This window comes from Chrysemys picta, chromosome 1, assembly GCF_011386835.1.
Source record: "Chrysemys picta bellii isolate R12L10 chromosome 1, ASM1138683v2, whole genome shotgun sequence".
Classification (NCBI taxonomy): Eukaryota; Metazoa; Chordata; order Testudines; family Emydidae; genus Chrysemys; species Chrysemys picta.
Genome location: NC_088791.1, coordinates 59,969,065 through 59,982,048, shown reverse-complemented (window position 1 = coordinate 59,982,048; position 12,984 = coordinate 59,969,065). Strand labels below are relative to the sequence as shown.

General features: G+C 40.0%; 1 protein-coding gene across 4 annotated transcripts in view; it reads right to left on the bottom strand.

Moving 5' to 3' along the window:
- The window catches only part of SLC16A7 (solute carrier family 16 member 7), a 134,461-nt gene that overhangs the window by 111,110 nt on the left and 10,367 nt on the right, over nt 1-12,984 (bottom strand). The window contains exon 1 of one of the 4 annotated variants that reach the window (XM_042855692.2): nt 1,733-1,780. The exons of the other annotated variants lie outside the window; for them this stretch is intronic. The gene's annotated coding sequence lies outside the window, so the exon portion shown is untranslated. Of the gene's footprint in view, nt 1-1,732; nt 1,781-12,984 lie in introns of those variants that run through there. 4 annotated transcript variants of the gene reach the window in all.

The following is a 12,984-nucleotide window of genomic DNA, read 5'->3' as shown; positions in this document are numbered from 1 at the left end:
AATCTGTTAGTGTGCTACAATCACCATAGCATGGGGGCATTGAAATCTTCATTACGTGACATTGGTTCTGCCATGGGTATCACAGCAAAAACTTTATTTAAGCAGCCTTAATGGCAGTTGCTCAGAAACAAAGCAGTTTCTAATTTAAACTTGTGTCAATCACACAGAAAAAACTCTTTCCTATCCATCCTGCCCCTCCCCCCCAAAAAATTCTAAATTATATCAGTACAGAAGCAATAAGGAGGATCAATAAAAAAGTGTAATGCAAGTTTCACAACATTATAATTAACTGTCTTACTTTTGCATAGTGTTCTGATAGCCATTGAAGTTACCTATATTTTGAGTTTTATATTTTAATACATTTACAGCTAGCTCCTCAGCAGGCGTAATTCAGCACACTTCTGTTGACTTCAAAGGAGCTGAGTTATACTACCTGAGGAGCTGGCTCTTAGGCCCTAATCCTGCGCTATGGAAGTCAATGGGAGATTCAGCATCAGGCTTTCTGTCTCTAAACTGTTATAATATGGATTTCACAAAGACAACCCTAACAATCATCAATTTATCTTCATGAAAAACTCAGTCAACATTTTGCCTTAAATTGTGTGTAAACAGCTATTTGAAAATTACCGGTGCATTAGCTATTAGCAAAAAAAAAAATAATTACTTTTTTACATAATGAATAAAAAGTTGAAAACTGCTGTCACATGTGCTTCACTCAAAACCAGTCTATTAATTTTAAAATGCCTGGAGCAAAAACTAGTGGTGGGAGACCGTTTCATTAAAACAGACTCTCATATTGTTTGCTTTGAAGAAACCTCTAGTCCCTTATTTTTAAAAAGTTTTAACATTGCAAAATGAACTGAATGGATAACTGCCCAATGTTGCTCAGTGTCCTGCATTTCGCTCGCTGTTTCTGTTTCACTGTGTTTTATATTCTGTTTTATGCCAGAGACAGATGTTATTATTGCTGTCTTCCCAAAGCCCTCATAAAAATAAAGATGCTTATCTCAAGAGCCCATCCCAGCAAGACCTTTTAAGTGAATATGTTAAAATGATTGTTTGCAGTGTAGGTCCAATAAAAGATATTACGTCACCCATCTTGTCTCTTTAAAATGATTGAACACTTTGAGGATGTACAGAGTTGATCTTCTTTGGCATCCTGGATTCTGGTCTTCCCTTCCCCACACTTGCACAAAAATCATCTACCTTGCATGCTGATTCGACCATGTCCAAATCCTTTTACTGGTCCTTCTCATCTTTTCCACAGTAGATGAAAGCTCACTCCTGCCTCTGTAACTTATTTCATATGTCCACTAATTCTGAAGCCCCTTTCCTAATCATATCTGCAGTGCTATTTCCCTTTATTTTTTTAGTTCCTCTTTACAAGACTCATCTTTGATAAACACTTTCTCTTCACAGAAGTATTAACAAAATATACAAAGAAAAGAGTCTGAACAAGGAAATGACAAGATGTGTGAGTGCCACCACTCAACCATGCTATTTTGTGTTATAACTCTTTCAGACAGGATCCTTGTTTTCATACTTGTCTTTACAGTGGCATTATACAAGGAAATAATCATAATACTTCAGCATCACACATTACACAATATTCTGTATAACACTGGCTTGTTACCTTTAATAGCTCAGTTAGTTTCAAACTACTAGATAAATCCATGCAAGCTATCTGTTATCATTAAGCAAAGATAAAAGAAAATACAAAGTGATACATTACCTGGAAGAGGGCTGCTGTCCAAGCTAATAATCTAGTCTTGATACCTACAGGGACTTCAGATAGTCTGAGCATTTAAAGACTCTTTGTAGTCCTGATTGGTTTATGACCACACTTGATGTTTTTATTGTTTATTTCCAGCAACCAATAGCCAAAGGAACAGGCATCTCAAATTACATCTACAAATGTATGAAATTATGATGCTTCTGTCTCAGTGCTATTTCATTAGAGGGAAAGTTATGCAGTAAAACTGGTGTTCTTCCCTAATATTTATACAAGTCCACCTAGGATCTCTCATAAAGCTTCTTCATCTACTACAGAGGATTTTTCTGATTGTCACCATGCATCTTATAATTTATGAAAATCTACCTTTTATAAATTCTTCACGTTGCATGAACAGCAATTGTTTTAAAAATATGTAGAAAAAATTCAGACAAGAATCTAACATGAACGCCCACATTTAGGGGCAACTAGGGTTTTCAGTCTATTAATAATGTTAACAGGAGTTCTACATGCAGAGCTCATGGGTCTTTCATGTCACTTAAGAAGTACAATGAGTGATAATTATCTCTAATTATTTCAGTTCACAGATCAAACAAACACTAAAGTTAACTCTGCGGTAAATATCACATGCATACTCCTGAAAACATGAAATAGATATTCATACTGCAACAACCATATGTTACAAAAAATGTATTTTTTTCTGATGTACACAAAATTATCCAGCAATTAACTATAAATATGGATTTATATTTCACAGATTTCTTTAGTCAGATTAATTCACAGACATACTAAAATTTCACATTAGGTTTTATAGTATAATTAGAACATTATATGTGTTAATAACCACTATTATCTGCTGCATTAATTTAAAAGAATCTTTCCATGTGTATACTACAGATTTTTGCTTTAGAGCTGCATGGTTTTTATTTTATTTTATTTCCAAAAACTCACACTTTTGAAGAAGGGTGAAATCTAATCATTTTGACTATATGTGGCAAAAGGAATGAATGCATAAGAGGCAAAAATCTATCCAAAACAAGTTACAACTTTTCACTCTTTAGCCCCATATAAAAATGCATTCACCATTTTTGCACATATGGATTTCCCTTTTTGATTGAAAAAATTACCACAATTTTTCTGTGAAAAATAGAAAAATAAAGCAAAAATATTAAACGGTTTTTAATGTCATAAGATCAGTGAAAATATTGTTTTCCACAGTCCTCTATGTGCAGTTTGACTCAGCATACAATAAGAATGACTCAGTGCTGAAAGAGTTGACATTGCATGTCTAAATGACATGGAAAACAAATTCTGTAGCCTCAGGTACAGAAATAAATTGAAACCTAAACTTGCCTTAAATAGTCACTGTACAACTGATATTAATACCTCAAAGGTTTCACACCATCAATTATTTTGATTTGTGAATTTCGCCAGTGTCTGAAACAGATTTTATAAGAAAACTTCCCATTTTGCTCTGCCCAGCACTTTTTGAAAGTTCACAGGGTCAGAAGCAATTCTCACTATGAATTAAATCTATCTAAAAATAACAATTAGTTACAATCGGCATTTCTAAGCCTGGTGGTTATCTTGCTAAAGCACTGAAATTTGTTATGGGACTAGTATGTGCAAACCCAATATAAGAGTTTGTTTAAATAAAGAAATGTTTTTTCCTCCTGTTTAAGACTCGTTTAATAATGAGAAAATATAATCATTTAATTAATCTCTGTGACGTCTGAAAGTTTAATTTGTATCTGACTTGGTTCCTTTAGGAGGGATGAAGTGTCCTGGAAGACAAAGGGGAATAGTGATAGGTAAGCCTCAGTTACCAAAGAAGTAGTAAGGACCGGGTAGAAGGGTGTTCAACTCTCTACTGAACACCACAGCAGGAGGGGATTATGTTTGCTGACATAAGTACATAAGGAAGAGGGCAGAAAGGTGGTACACACAAAACACAGAGGGGTGGTAAACGCAAGTTGTTGAACTCTGACACAGCAGGAACAATAGCCTATTTCCTTTTTTTTTTTTTGGTCAGAAATAGGAAACAGACTATTGTTCCTGCTGGATGCTCTGTTACAGTTCAACAACTTCGTTTATCTCTGGGTACTTCCTTTTTCTTATATATTTGTGTCAGCAAACATAATTCCCTCCTGCTGTGGCCTTCAGTAGAGAGTTACGCTTTCTTTCACAGGATCCCTACTTGCTGTCTTTTTTTTTTTTTTTTTTTTTTTGTCTGGCGGGTAGGAGGAGCTGGGGGAGAGAAAATAGGGCCTTCTCCTGAAGATTTCCATGTCCACAAAAGGTAAACATGAGGCGAGGGAGTAGCTGCAGGCACCACCCTTGAAGGAAGATAGAAGGAAGATCTGCAGGCCTCCTCTGAAGGAAGAGAGCAACCTCATGATAAGGTCACCAAAAGCAAGACTATGAAGGAGGAGGTCAGTCACTGGAAGGGAGGATACTGAGAGGGACAGCTAGTTAGAGAAGTCATTAGTGGGAGACAGACAGAGACTCTAGAACAGTGGATCTCAAACTTTTTTACTGGCAAACCTTTTCACATCACAAGCCTCTGGGTGTGCCCCCCCCCCCAATAAATTAAACACCCTTTTTAATATATTTAACACCATTATAAATGCTGGAGGCAAGTGGGGTTTGGAGTCAGGGCTGGCTCCAGGCACCAGCTGAGCAAGCAGGTGCTTGGGGTGGCCAAGGGGAAGAGGTGGCACGTCGGGGCTCTTCGGCGGCAATTCGGCGGAGGGTTCCTGTCCCTCTCGGAGGGAAAGACCTGCCGCCGAAGAAGAAAGTGGCGCAGTGGAGCTGCCGCCGATCACGATCGCGGGGGGGGGGGGGGGGTTGTTTTTTTTTTCCCGCCGCTTGGGGCGGCAAAAACCCTGGAGCCGGCCCTGTTTGGAGTGGAGGTTGACAGCTTTGCGACTCCCCATGTAATGACCCCCTGAGGGATCCTGACCCTCAGTTTGAGAACCCCTGCTCTAGAAAGAAGTGGAGGTGGTGTCCAGGAGATCATGAGATATCTTTAAATAAATTTCCAGTAAATATTCATACTTTCAGAAACCCAGCTGAAACTCCCAACCAGATGAGGTTCACTGTTCCATACAATTCACAATTTATTCATAGATACTATTAATTTTCAGACTGTGGTGCTCATAACTGACATATTATTTCCTTTCATTTTATTTTCCCATATCATATCCTTCTGTCATAATCCAGCTATGTCACTAATAAGATCACTAATCATCATAATACATTATAGCAGGAGTGGCAGCAATCACTATACTTAATGCTGTATAATAATTTATGTTCTAACTACCTGCTTTTGGACACTCACAATTTTCTTTTGGGCTGATAATTTTCAGGCTTGTTTTCTGTTTTCAGATTTATTTATTTATTTATTTTAAGTTTGAGCAGAATCAGTATAGCCATGTTGGTGTAAGAGCAGAGTGAATGTTTTCTACAATGAACATACACCTCTACCTCGATATAACGCAACCCGATATAACACGAATTCGGATATAATACGGTAAAGCAGTGCTCCGGGGGGGCGGGGCTGCGCACTCCGGTGGATCAAAGCAAGTTCGATATAACACGGTTTCACCTACAACGTGGTAAGATTGTTTGGCTCCCGAGGACAGCGTTATATCGAGGTAGAGGTGTATTATGATTTTCTTTGAAACAAATCCACAGTCACATTGGCATGGTGTTGAAAGCTGAAATTTGGCATAGGAATAGCATTCTCGTGTGCTGCAGAGAAAATTGATTTCAATTTGACCGAGTTATGAGCCTTTGAAAATCACATGCAGCACAGTACATTGTGTTCAGGATTTTGTTTTGCTATGCTTGTAAAATGTGCAACTCAGGAAATCTGCAATATGTATATCTTCTGTCCAGCTAATTTTAGCTATGTCATGGAAAGTATATAGATGGTGTGTATAGGCTGGGTCCTGCTTTCTATGAATATGGCAGCCATCTAGCTTTACTAATGCAAGTACTCTCGAAAACTGAATTTTATGTACTCTTTGGTAAACACAAATTTTGACTTGTCTAGTTAACCAACAACAGTGCAAATTTAAAATTTTAGACTTGTAAATGCAATTCAAAATTCACACTGTTTGCTTGCTATATAAGTCATCCAAGCGAGCAACAATCAGACCCTTGAACACTAACCAGTGCCTTATGTAATAGCATTTACATGGACTATTCACAATGAACTACTCACAACTGACTTGCAGTCCAAGAATTATTAGGTGAAGACACATTTTTAACAACAAATTCAAGAATCCCTCAGTTTATTCATTCTCTGAAAAAGAGGCAAAATTCATCCAATAAAATGTTCATTATGAATTATTTTACCAGTTCGAACATTTAGGAATGACGATTTGTTAGCTTAGATAACAGCAGAGTCTTTGTCTACACTAGCAGTTTTGTTGGCAAAACTTTTGTCAGTCAGGGGTGTGATTGATACAAATTTCACCAACAAATGCGCTGATGTGGACAGTGCTCTGTTGGTGGGAGATGCTCTCCCATCGACAATGCTACCGCCACTCATTGGGGGTGGTTTAATTATGCCGATGGGAGAGCCGCTGGCATAGAGCAGCCACACGGGAGACCTTACAGCAGGGTAGCTGCAGCGGTACAGCGGTGCCGCTGTAAGTTTGTAGTGTAGACATAGCCTGAGATGCCAGAACCAAATAACAAGATCTGACATGGGGTGAGACATCATTCAACAACAACATGTTTGAGTGTGTTGCATATGAGGAAAATTCAAGTCTGAAAATTAAACAATATTTCCCAGTGTTGTGTGCCCTGGCCCTTATGCATTGTGGTGTGTTCCATGGGGGTGCAAAGGAGCAGCATAAAGAACCTTGTATGGCCCATGTAAAAACCAGACAGAATTACAGCACCTGGGTGCTGAAGAGGCAAAGAGAGTTCCTTCATCTGCACAGTGCCCCCAAAGGAACAGGAAAGAATGGGGAAGCAGCTGGGCAATAACTTTGACCCCCTCATTCTCCAGCCAGCCAGACTGGCCAACCACATGGGAGGGGTAAGCCCGCAGACAGGGGAATTAGTGGCTGAACGATCTAAGGAGATTTCTCATGACTCCCTGCAATTGATTCCTTGATACCCCATGACTGTCCCCAAACCAGCTGCCAATGTCTCTGATCCCCCAACCAACAATGTACCACCATTTCCCCACAAATCCCCAGAATCAACCCCACCTCTGCTTCAGCCTCTGCCACTGGTACTCCTGTCGCCCATGTTCCTCTGTTCACTTTTGTCTCACAATCTCACCCACCCTGAGATGCTGGCTGCCTCATCTCCCCCTACTATAACTGTTCTTATCCAGCCAGTGCCTTAACAACACAGCACCACACAAAGTCCATGTTAAACAGAGACTCCTGTACAACTGAATGTGAAGCCCTGATCACCACAAGACTCCATGGCAGATGACTCTGCTACAGCTCTACTTCTCCCTCAGTCTTCCCAATTTTTCATCTATTAATGAACTTTTCTCTTAAAGTTATCCAGATTCCCTAGAGCCCAAATTTAAAAGAACACAAACTGTACAGTACTGAACTTTCTTAGTCATTTTGAGATGACTACATAGCTGTAACTCTATTAGGGCAGAGTTAAAGGTGTGGTTGTTATCTGAATGAAAGCCAATGCCTAAACTGAGAAGGGAAGCCATAAAACTCTACATTTCTAACTTATTTTCTAAACAGTGTAATTCTTGCAAAGTAGCATAAACTCAGGCCATTGATATGTGTCCACAACTTTTCTAGTCTATTCAGTCCTTTTTGGATTCTTTTACCACAACCATTGTAACAGAGCTCTTTCATTTCACTTTAACTAAGTGTGTGTGTGTGCACACATGTGTGTGTATAAATATCTTTCTAAGCTCAAAGTTCAGATTTTGTATTTGAGTATGATTCTGAGGAAGTGAATGTGTTCACTGGACATGACTGCATATTAGAAAGGAAAGGGTGTTTGCTATGGAGGCAAGGAGACGGTGAGCGCATCTGGTAGGGTTACCATATTTTAATATTCTAAAAGGAGGACACTCCACGGGGCCCCGGCCGGCCCCAGCCCCGCCCCAACTCCGCCCCGGCCCCTCTCCAACTCCGCCCCTTCCCCAAAGTCTCCGCCCAACACCGCCCCCTCCCCTGAAAGCTCCGCCCCCTGCTCCTCCCCCTCCCCTGCTTCCTGCGAATCAAATGTTCACGGGAAGCCTGAGGCAGGCAGGCAGCAGGTAAGCTGGGGCTGGGGCGGGGGGGGGGGGGGCACGAGGTCCCCCCGGCCGAGCGGCTCCCTCCAGCGGCTGGCCCGGCCAAGAGGCTCTGGCCCCGGCGTCTCCGGCCCGGCTCGGAGAGAAAAAGTTTGAGAACCCCTTCACTAGATTATGATACCGCTGGCCTTGGACTCAAAACCTCCTTTGACTGGCACTGTGATGTGTGGGTGGTAGAGAGAAGTGAATTGAGATTTTGAGATTGGGTGGGATGTTAACATTGCCTTTACTTGATTGTTAATGGCTGTGTTGTTCTGAAATTCACTTCAGCATCCTTAAAGATAAGTTAGCAAGGTTTGTGGGTGTGAATTTATTATTTGTTAAGCACTAACACTATTCTCAGCACTGTACAGCACATGTAGGAGAGATGGTCCCTAGGCCCAGGAGCTTACAATCTAAACTGAGATATCTAATCTACATAGCTTACAGCCTTGTGGTTGTGGGAGGCAGTCTCAGTTTTTTCCAGACAAGTTTGGATTTGATTAAGGTAGATAGTAAAAAAATTAAATAAAATGTAGATGGACACTACACTAAGAGCTAGGGTTTCATTTTGATATGTTTTAAACATACAAGTCTAGTGATGCTGCAGAATATTTGGAAATTGAAATAATGACTTTGTTTATAGACAGGTGCCTGATTCACCCCATAGTCATAAAGAGGTAGGGTGCAATTTCTATCCACTGTGCCTACAAGGGAAGCTGTACTGGCAAAGCACCCACTCCCAGAGAACTATAGTTGGCTGTAGGTTCCACCAGAAGAGGGCAGCTTTATTTTGGTGTCAGGGATCCATAGAAGCCCTAATGACGGGCCTGAATGCAGCCAGGCCAACACCTTTTCTTCCCATCCCAGCTTCTCCTAATTTCTGGATTGTGCCAGTCTCTTCCAAGCCACCCAGTGGAAAAAGGGTTTTAGGCAGCTTGAGCTACTGACTCATAGTAAGATTATGACCATGGCCTGCAGGGTGGCAGAAGTCAGAAAGTCAATGAATGTGATGCTGGATTGACCTAAAGTAAGAAGCAAATCCACCTTAGACCCATGTAAAATAAACGTCCTGTCTTCACTTTCAAGGCTCTGTACCATTTAGTTCCACCCTTTCTCTCTTCTTGTATCACTTCTGCTTACTCCCAATGAAAATGTCAATACTACACTAACCTGGAACAAAGAATCACCAATCCCTCAAAGGAAACAAAATTACAAACACATTTTAACAAGTCCCTCTCTCTTTAGGTCAAGAAACAGTTCTTCAGGGCTATTTCTTGGCAGGAAAATACACAGTCAATTTTTCTCCCCAGAAGCATCAAAATAAATAGTTCAAGTAGGTGGGGAAATAAGCAGGGGGATTCCCTTATGATAGGGTCAAAGGAGCAGTCACCCTTGGTCCAGAGTTTAACCAAATACATTTTTTCCCCTTCTCTGTAGGGTTCAGCTAAACAATTCAGGTCCATCCTTTCGGGAAAACAAATATGAAGAGTCCCCTTCTCAGGGGGTGACAGAAATAAACACACACAGTTAATGAAGCTAATAGGGATCAACTAAAGAATTCAAATTCTCCTCTGTAGCAGTGGCAATAACTAAAAGACCAACAATCTCAGCCACATGGCTCCAGAAAACACAGTCCTCTCTGCTTAGACTGGAAGAATAATCACCTCCTTGCTTGCAGGAGCCCTTAACTCTTATGGGACTAGTATTACTACGGAGCCCCAACGGAAGAGCCATCCTTCAAAGTCTGACAGCAGATGTGATCACTGTGAGGAGTGAAAGGCAGAGAATCTCTTCGCTCATCCCATACTGAAGGGATTTAACCTCTTCAGTGTCGTGCCAGGCACACACACATCCCATCACACTCCCACTCACTCTTCATTTCCTTCACCCAAGCCTCTATTTCTCATCTTCATGCTTGCTCCATGCTGCCCCCTATGTGCGGAACCACCTCCCTTTCCTTGTACATCATGGCCCAAATCCTTTCCAATGCACAAAGCCTGACTACATTAACTTTGCACAGGGATGTTCCACAGGAACCATCTAGTGGAAACACTACTATTACTGTATCCTGTGTACTTTAATAGCATCCTATTTGGGGGATGGAAGTGGCCAGTAGATCTGATTACTCCAGTGTCTTCATGCCCCAAACCTCTCTGGGCTACTGTGGACGGACCACCCAGACAGAGCACAGCTCTGTGCAAAAAGACTCTTTGTGGCATTCCCTAGAGCCAACCACGATTGCTTACAATGCCTTTTAGGTAAGACGAGAAGAACACAACAACCATCTTCTCCTTATTCAAATATTTCATTAATACATACTTCTTATGTGAAAACATTCAATGGTAGTCCATCAGTGGGGGATCAGAGAAAGAAAGGAACAATAAAAATACCTGCACTGCTTCAAGACTGGACTCCAGTCTCCGGATATCTAGTTTGTAATGTGTCTCAACTTTACTGTATGTTCAGCTCAAGTTAGGGTGACCAGATGAGATGAAGAAAATATCGGGACACCGGAGGGGGCAGGGAGGGAGCAAAAAAAAAAAAAAAGCTGAGTGCTGCCGGCTGAGCAGGAAAAAGAAAAAAAACGAGTCCTGCCGGCGGAGCACTGCCAGGGGAGCAAAATATCAGGACAAATTGCATCCCGACCTAAGATCGGTGGGGACGCAGGACAAACAGCTAAAAATCAGGACGGTCCTGATTTTATCGGGACGTCTGATCACCCTAGCTCAAGTGGTACAGAACTGTGCTTTGAAGCTTGAAGGCTGGGGTTCATCCCCTCTGGGACACTACTTAAAAATACAGTGCATAAATTCTAGAATACAGTATATTATTGCATGATTATAGAATGACTGCTCATAATTTACTAATGCAGTAATATTCCAAGGCAACCTAAGTCACTAGTAATACAGAGGAAACGCGTAGGCAGTAGTTATATGGTTTGTACAAAACCAGGGCTGGTTCCTTGGAAAGGGGTTGAGAGTGAAAATAATATTTTCTAAACCTCTTTTTTGACTCTTTTTTAAAAATTGTATTTGTGGATTCAAGCTTTCAAAATGTTTAAAAATATAACATATTGTGTGTTCTGGGTATGTTATATGGCTTCTTCCTGAAATTATACCTCTAATAACAGCCTTTCTTAATCACTCATCACTTTTATTATCCTTTTTTCTTTCCATCTACAACTCTCCCATTCTCCTGTGTTATCTTAATCTGCTGTCACTTTTGTGAGAGCTAGTTTCCCACCCCCCCAATCCTGTCTTCCCTCAATCAGTTCTCTTCTCTCCCCTTTACATTCTTTGTTTCCGTCCCCACACCCTGTATTTTCTGCTTTCCTTCTCTTCATTCTATACTCACATATTCAAAGTGTCAAGAGAGAGCGTTTAGATGATATCCTTGATGCTGGAGCACAGAAAGAATGAGGAAAGAGAAATCAAATCAACTAGGATATAATTGACAGGTTTCAGAGTGGGCTGTAGTCCACGAAAGCTTATGCTCTAATAAATTTGTTAGTCTCTAAGGTGCCACAAGTACTCCTGTTCTTCTTTTTAGGATATAATTGTTCTCTGTTGACTACACTGTTTGTTGGCACTTAAGAGTCTTCAGTTCTTTTTAGAGTCACTTTGCCTACTCCTCCATAATAATAAACATAGTAATAGTAAATAATGATATCACTCATATCTTTATCTTATCTGATGACCTCAAAGCTTTTTACAAAGGTGGGTAGCTATTATACATCCCATTGTGTAGATAGGAAACTCTAGTATGGAAAGGTTAAATGATTTGCCCAAAATCACATAGTGAATCAAACAGAGCCAGGGATAAAACCCAGGTCTTCTGACTTTTAGTCCAGCACTCCATTTACTAGACCAATGTATACTGCCTCTACATTTCCAATTTTTAAAATGTTTTTAGGATACAATGAGCAACATATAAATATGGATATACAAATGTAGTTATAATATTGCAATGGATTAGCTAGTAAGTATACATCACAGTCCCCTAGCAGATGAAATCAGATCTTCTAAGGTGCATGTTATAGACTAGGGCTGTCAATTAATTGCAGTTAACTCAAGCAATTAACTCAAAACAAATTAACTTGATTTTAAAAATTAGCTGTGATTAATCACAGTTTTAATCGCACTGTTAACAATAATAGAATACCAATAGAAATTTATTATAAATATTTTGGATGTTTTTCTACATTTTCAAATATATTGATTTCAATTACAACATAAAATACAAAGCGTTCATATCTTGTTATTTTTTATTACAAACATTTGCACTGTTAAAAAAGATAAACAAAAAAAATAATATTTTTCAATTCACCTCACACAAGTACTGTAGTGCAATCTCTTTATCATCAAAGTGCAACTTACAAACGTAGATTTTTTTTGTTACATAACTGCACTCAAAAACAAAACAATGTAAAACTTTAGAACCTACAAGTCCACTCAGTCCTACTTCTCGTTCAGCCAATCGCTAAGACAAACAAGTTTGTTTATATTTATGGGAGATGATGATTCCTGCTTATTATTTACAATGTCACCTGAAAATGATAGCAGGCATTCACACGGCACTTTTGTAGCCAGCATTGCAAGCTATTTACGTGCCAAATGCTAAACATTTGTATGCCCTTTCATGCTTCAGCCACCATTCCCGATGACATGCTTCCATGTTGATGACGTTCATTAAAAAAATAATGTATTAATTACATTTGTGACTGAACTCCTTGGGAAAGAATTGTATGTCTCCTGCTCTGTGGTTTTACCTACATTCTGCCATATATTTCATATTATGGCAATCTCAGATAACGACCCAGCACATGTTGTTTGATTTAAGAGCACTTTCACTGAAGATTTGACAACAAAACGCAAAGAAGATACCAATGTGAGATTTCTAAAGATCAGGGCCGGCTCCAGGGTTTTTGCCACCCCAAGTGGAAAAAAAAAAAAAAAAAAGCCGCGATCACGATTGT